The sequence below is a fragment of the Neophocaena asiaeorientalis genome, unplaced genomic scaffold (genome assembly GCF_003031525.2).
Source record: "Neophocaena asiaeorientalis asiaeorientalis breed wild unplaced genomic scaffold, Neophocaena_asiaeorientalis_V1.1 scaffold55, whole genome shotgun sequence".
NCBI classification, from domain to species: domain Eukaryota; kingdom Metazoa; phylum Chordata; class Mammalia; order Artiodactyla; family Phocoenidae; genus Neophocaena; species Neophocaena asiaeorientalis.
In genome coordinates, this window is record NW_020175684.1 from 412,400 (window position 1) to 419,899 (window position 7,500).

Consider the following 7,500-nt stretch of genomic DNA (forward strand, 5'->3'; position numbering starts at 1 on the left):
AGTCTCAACCACTGGACCACCAGGGAAGTCCTCAGTGGCATTTAGTACATTCACAGTATTGTTCAACCACCAGCTATACCTAGTTCTAAAATATTTTCAGCGTCCGCAAAGAAAACCTGGTATCCACTAAACAGTTATTCTCCATTCTTCACTTTGTCCTGTCCCCTAGCAACAACTCATTTGCTTTCTGTCTCTATGAATTAACCTATTCCGTGTATTTCTATTTTCTATAAATAGAATCATGCAACATGTAACTTTTTGTATCCAGCTTCTTTCACTTAGCATAGTGTTTTCAAGGTTCATCCAGGTTGTAGCCTGTACTCCATTCCTTTTTATGGCTGAAACCCTTGTATGTATATATCACAATTTATCCATTCACCTGTTAATAGACACTTGGGTTATTTCCTGTTTTAAAAAAAATTGTGGTGAAGAGCATAAAATGTAAAATTTACTATCTTAGACATTTTTAAGTGTATAGTACTGTGGTACTATCTATATGCATATTTTTGTACAACAGATCTCTAGAACTATTTCATCTTGCAAAACTAAAACTCTACCCATTGAACAACAACTATTCATTTCCCTCTTCCCCCAGCCTATGGTGACCACATTCTATTTCTGTTTCTACGAGTTTGACTACATTAAGTACCTCACATAAATGGAATCATGCAGTTTTGTCTTTTTTTGTGACTAGCTTATTTCACTTAGCATAGTGTCGACAGGGTTTATCCATGTTGTATATGACAGGATCTCCTTCTTTTTTAAGACTAATGTGCCATTGTATGTGTGTGTGTCTGTATACATATTTTTTCTTTATCTATTCATTTGTTGGTGGACATTTAGGTTGCTTCCACTTCTTGGCCATTGTGTTTAATGCTGCAATGAACATGGGTATGTACATACCTCTTTGAGATCCTACTGGATATATAACAAGAGGTGGGATTGATGGATCCTTTGGTAATTCTATTTTTAATTTTTTGAGGAACCTCCATATTGTTTTTCATAGTAGTTGCACCATTTTACATTTCTACAAACAGTGCACAGAAGTTCCAATTTCTCCACGTCCTTGTCCAATACTTGTTCTTTTCTTTCTTTCTTTTTTTTCTATAGTGGGTAGGTATGAGGTGGTATAGCTCATTGTGGTTTTCATTTCTATGATTATTTATATGATAATCAATGATGTTTCATACGCTTTTTGGCAATTTATCTTCTTTGAGAAATATATATTGAAGTTCTTTGCTCATTTTTAAAATCAGGTTATTTTGTTGTTATTGTTGTTGAGTTATAGGAGTTTTTATTATATATTCTGGGTGTCAAATATATGGTTTGCAAATATTTTCTCCCGTCTGTAGGTTGCCTTTTTACTCTGTTGATTGTTTCCTTTGCTGTGAAGAAGTTTTAAAGTTTGATGTACTTTTTCCTCCTCTCTTCACTTGAACACGTTGTTCAGATCTTAATTCACCTATCACTTTTTAGGGACTTCTCTGATCTCCTCATCTGCGTCAAATCACCTCAACCTCACTGTGAAGTCTCATGGGACCCGTGTCTCTGCTTCTTAGCAGGTGGCACGGTTGGGTTCTATGTTTTCTATTTGATCTTTTGATCAAATATTTACCTTCTCCACTAGACTACAGGCTCCACAATGGAGAGTCTGTCTGTTTCTGTCTGTTACCATTGCATCCCCAGAGTCCTACTCAGTGTGGGGCTCTCAAAATAGACCTTCATTAAATATTTGTTGAATTAATAAGGAGTGGTACTCAAGTCCCTAGCAGTCTTTCTCTTCACTAACAGGCAAAAGAGTGACTTAATCATGCTGGTTTGATAGATATTTAGACCCTCAGAAGAAAATGGCTTTGTCTTTCCCTTATTGTCACAGGGATTCTGCTGTGTTTATTTTGGGTTGTTTCTGCTGATGTCAGAAACCTTTGCACACACTCTGAATTTGTTTCTGCCTTGTGGCTGTTCAGCTCAGATGGTGACCTGGGGTTAATAAACTGGTGTCTTTGTAAGAAGCAGCAATTTTCTCTGATTACTTCAAATAATGGGGGCTGATTGTAAGGATGTATATGAAAATAAGGAAGATGGAGACCTCCCCAGCTGGATAGGCAATCCACTTAGACAGCAGAGCTCTGTACTGCTGTCTGGGGTATAATGCAGCTCTGGAGGCACCGTGTCCACTGTGTAGGTTGATCACTCGCTGCCATTTGGCCCCACCATTAAGACCACTCAGCTACGCCTACTGTCTCTACATCACTTGGAGTGTCTTTCAGTTTCTGTTCTCGGCCTCACTCGGTTATCTCTCACTACCAACTGCTTGCTCATAGTTTCCACCACGTCCTGGTCCCTGTGCACCCCTGCATCTGCCTTCTTAGCTTTTACTCCCTGGTGTCCACTGCTCATATTCTCTATGTACCTTGCATTCAAATTCACCCAGAGAGTATTTGACTGCTTTGCTTAACCACTATGATCTTTTTCTGATTCTCATGCCACAAGAAGCCTAGGCCTGTACTGGATTTGCTGTGAGTTTGGTGCTCACGGCTGGTCCAGGCAGGTCTGAGCGGGTCAGTTTGCTCCTATGCATTGATGCACTGGAGGTGGCTCTTACTGGTCCCCAAGAGATTGTGAAATATTTAGGAATTTAATGAGCCCAGTTGTTAAACAGTCCATAGCTTGAAATCAGCCAGGGTAGGAGAATTTACACATGGATATCAGCAAAGCCTATAAATTAGGGCTCTTTTTTCTCCAGAGAGCCCGTTTGTCAGCATGTGACTGAATGGAGTACAGCAGGGGTCCACAACCCCTGGGCCACGGACCAGTACTGGTCCATGGTCTATTAGGAACAGGGCTGCACAGCAGGAGGTGAGCGGCGCGCAAGCGAGCGAAGGTTCATCTGTATTTACAGCCGCTCCCCATCTCTCGCATTACCGCCTGAGCTCCGCCTCCTGTCAGATCAGCAGTGGCATTAGATTCTCATAGGCGCGCAAACCCTACTGTGAACTGCACATGCAAGGGATCTAGGTTGCGTGCTCCTTATGAGAATCTAATGCCTGATGATCTGCGGTGGAGCTGGGGCGGTGATGCTAGCGCTGGGGAGTGGCTGCAAATACAGATTATCATTAGCAGAAAGGTTTGACTGCACAGAGACCATGATAAATCAATTGCTTGCAGACTCATGCCAAAACCCTGTCAGTGAGCGACAAGTGAAAACAAGCTAAGGGCTCCCACTGATTCTGCATTATGGTGAGTTGTATAATTATTTCATTTTATATTACAATGTGATAATAATAGAAATAAAGTACACATCACATGTAATGCGCTTGAATCGTTCCGAAACCGTCCTCCTGTCCCCCCACCACCCTGGACCATGGAAAAATTGCCGTCCATGAAACTGGTCCCTGGTGCCAAAAAGTTTTGGGGACCACTGGAGTAGAGAACAAGGTTCACCCCCAGGAAACATTCAGAGCCTTTTCCCTTGGTTATGTGGTTGCCATTCTGAGGCTCTCCTGTTGGGGGGCAGTGTAATTGGCAAGTGCCCTGGGTGGCTGGTTCCATCTCACCTGGTCACTCACAGGGCTTCCAGAGTACACAGAGATTCCTTTCATCATTGTTGGGACCCCAATTGCTGATATATTTATGGTTGAGTTTCCCAGGGAACAAACTCTGAGATGGAGCTTTGTGTGCAGAAACTTATTGGGAGTGTTCTTGAGTTCAACTCTTATGGACAAGAGGAGGTAAGCGTGCACAGAGGGAAGGGTTGAACTGTAAGGTAGCCATCAAGAAGGCATCAGCCGATCCCATGAGAAGGGTCAGTAATTAGATGGAAGCTGCCCATTGGACAAGGTGGCTCTTTTCAGAACAGAGTGATTCCTAGGAAGCAACTCAGATGAGAACTTTGGATCAGCTGCCAATACTTCCAGTGGATAGGGAATGAGTACCTTGTCTTAAAGAGCAATGTGGGGGGCTCACACACATCCACTACATGCAGAAGGGGAAAAAAGTATGTAAAAGTTGTTAAAGTTTCCCTAGAGAATGCTAAAGTTCTTCCCAAGTAGGAAAGCTTACATTATTTTAAAAAAAAACCCTCTAAAGATTGTAACTTATTTTATACAGTCTTTCCATTTTTCAGAGCTCTCATTTCCTGAAAAGAATTATGACCCCAGTTTCCTCACCAGTGGGATCAGAGGGACAATATAATTGACACTTCATAGTAGCACACTTACCTGTCTTACTCATCTATGCTCAGCTCTGCTTGTCTTCCCTCCTCAGAGGGGCTCCTGTTTCCAGCACGTGTGTCATGAACCAGTGATTACTGATTACACTGCAGCCTCTTTGTCTTCACATTCTCCATCCTGGCATTGGTTTCAGTGTTTCCCACAGCTCTTTTTCTGGCAGACCTCTTGTGCTTTTTTATAAGTAGGTCCCTGCAGCCTATACTGACTTGTCCAATTCCAGATGTGGGTGCCCCAGGAAGTGTTACCTTGGGGGGACCTTGTGAGTTACGGCACATTAAACTGAGTTCTTTTACTCTCTTCCTTTCAAGAGGTTTGGGGGGGTGGTTGTCTATATCCCTTTGCCTTGAAAACGTGTGACTCAGTGATTGCTTTGACTAGGAGAAAATGGCAGAAATGATAGTTTACTGGTTGCCTAGCCCAGCCATTGAGAAACTGGCAAAAGTTCCATCTCCTGGTTTTTAGAAAACTTCCTCTAAGAGCACTAAGTCACGTGAGTCCAGCTACTTGAGACCATTGTGCTGGAGAACTCAGCATAGGCACTCTGGCCAGTGGCCCCAGCTGAGCCCAGCCTCCCAGTCATCACTGCCTGGGTGTCAGACATGTGCATGAAACCACATTGGACCCTCCACCAAACCCATCCACCAGGCAAACATCCTGGGCAACCTCAGACAATGTCACAGGCAGCAGAAAAATTACCCATCTGAGTCTAGCCTGAATTCCGGATGTGATACACAAGATCTTAAGATATAATAAAATGAATATTGCTTTGAGCTGCTAAGGTTTGAATTGCTCTAGGACACAGCAGTAAACCATGGGATCGTCAGGAATGTGGTATTCTCTGTCTCTGATCAGGACAGTGATATTTTCCTCATAGTTGCTTCATAAACGACTAAATGTTCCAAAAATTATCAACGATTTAACGATGTTGGTCAAACTTCATTAAGAAATTAAGTGTCTAAGACCTCTTTCTGTTATCTACCTAGACATGTATAGGGACATATATATTTGGAGTTCAAGGACTTTTTTCTATTAGATGAGTAGATATGTAGACTGCCAGGTCTTTTTATCTGTGTTTTCTTCCACTTTTTCCCTTTCCTTTAGAGTATATAGTCCTTTTGATCCAACTTATAACCTTGTAGAAAGGATTATGAAGAGGTTGGGAAATAGAAGGTTAAAAGTGGTAGGTTTTGGGGTCACCTTCCCTCCTTCAGAATAGAGTGGAGTCCTAGGACATGTGCCATTTATCTCTTGGGGAATGTGTCTCTCCTCAAAGACAGAGAGCTTTACTTTTTTTTTTGCGGTACGCGGGCCCCTCACTGCTGTGGCCTCTCCCGCTGCAGAGCGCAGGCTCCGGACGCGCAGGCCCAGCGGCCATGGCCCACGGGCCCAGCCGCTCCGCAGCACGTGGGATCCTCCCCGACCGGGGCACGAACCCATGTCCCCCACACCGGCAGGTGGACTCCCAACCACTGAGCCACCAGGGAAGCCCGAAGACAGAGAGCTTTAAAAGTCCGACCTGGCTAAGAAGATGCTGTTAGCTGGTCTCCTTCCACTGGGGAGGAGCTGGCTTTTCACAGAAAATTTTCAATTATTTTTAGAAAGGGAGGGAATAGAATCTTGGCTGAACTGAAACAAAAGTGTAGACCTCATGGAAGGGAATATGATTGAGAAATTATTCCTAAATCGAATCAGACAATGCACAAAGAATCTAGCTTCTGCATACTGAGGCTTTGTCCCTCTGAGCTTTGTTATTGTAAAATCTCCTGTGGTCAGGCAAACTCAGAGATCCCGAGAAGCCTCCTGAGAATTCTTTGTAATTTGGGTCCTAATTTTGTACTCCCTGCCCTTTTCTGCTGTGCTCTTGGGTAAGTACAGAGAGGACTGATGAACAGACGAGGGAAAGAAATGTTAACTGTGCTGTGCACAGACTAGCCCCATCACACTTACTTCTGTGCTCTGGAATTACAGAGGTGAAGAGGGATGCCATCCCAGTCCCTTCTCTTACTCACAAGGAAAAGGGAGGCCCAAAGAATTTAAATGACTGGTCCAATATCACATAGCCAGTTACCAGCAAGTTGGGATTAGAAAACCAGCCATTGTTTGTATTGTGACGACATCAACTCCTGCTTTTGTAAACATATTCTTTCCAACATACGTATCCGCCTTTAGCTCATGCCATGTACTGGGCCAGGCACTGGTGATCAAGAGCTGAATAAAACAGAGGTGGCCTTGACCTCATGGAGCTAACTCAAAGCAATCTGGTGAGGCTGAATAAAAAATGGGACCCTGTGAGGAGTACAGAGTTAGGATGACAACCAAACTTTCCTTGGCATAGCCGTACTTACTGAACTGATGTTAGAGCCAGAAAAGTTTCTTCTAGGATATTCTGATACCCAGAACATTCTAAGGGGATAAGAGTTTGTTCTTCTTCTCTGATTTTATTAAACATTTTATTAGAGATTAAGTTCACAGACTTCATTTCTGTTACTTGGATGCAGGATTTGCCCTTGTTCTCACGGAAAGGTGGAAGCTGCCTAGTCAATCTCAGTTTTTCCTGCTAAGGTTGATAGCCCTATAAAAAGTTTATTAGTCTGATTTTGTTGTCAGGGAGAGTCAGTTATTTACTCTTCTTCTCTTGGTTTATACTCTTTATCAAGTGGAACCGATTGCTGATATGAGACAAATAGAAAGACAGACAAGTTGACATATGAAGATAGACAATTCTGGTATGATAGAATTGGTATTTAGAAGAAGGCTCTGGAGGACTCTCAGGCCAAGATACAGTTAGACTTTCTGTTATAAATATGTGAGCAGCAACAATTGAATAAGAAACAACCTAGAGACAAGATTGGATGGGAGTGTATTAAGATAAGCCATGTGAAATTGCCAATATTCAACTATTTATAACCTATAAAAATGTCAATGCCCTATAATTCAACCAAATAGATTCTATTGCCTGTATCAAAATCAATTTGATTTGGTAATCATTTATTTATTTTTGGGCAGTTGCTGTACTGAGAGCATTGGGCAATTTTACATATGTATGACTGAGTTTCCTTATTTGACAAGTGGAGATAGTAATAGATTTATTGATTTATTTATGAATTCAGTTTCTCTAAGCTGGCACATGTAGCTTACCACTCAGGTCCTCTACAAGGTCCTCAGGCAAGATCTAGGTGTCACTCTCAGATTGGCTGCCTCATACTTTTTTTTTTTTTTTTTTTTTTTTCTTATCATTTTAATTTTTTTTTATTTTTTTTTTGGTTTG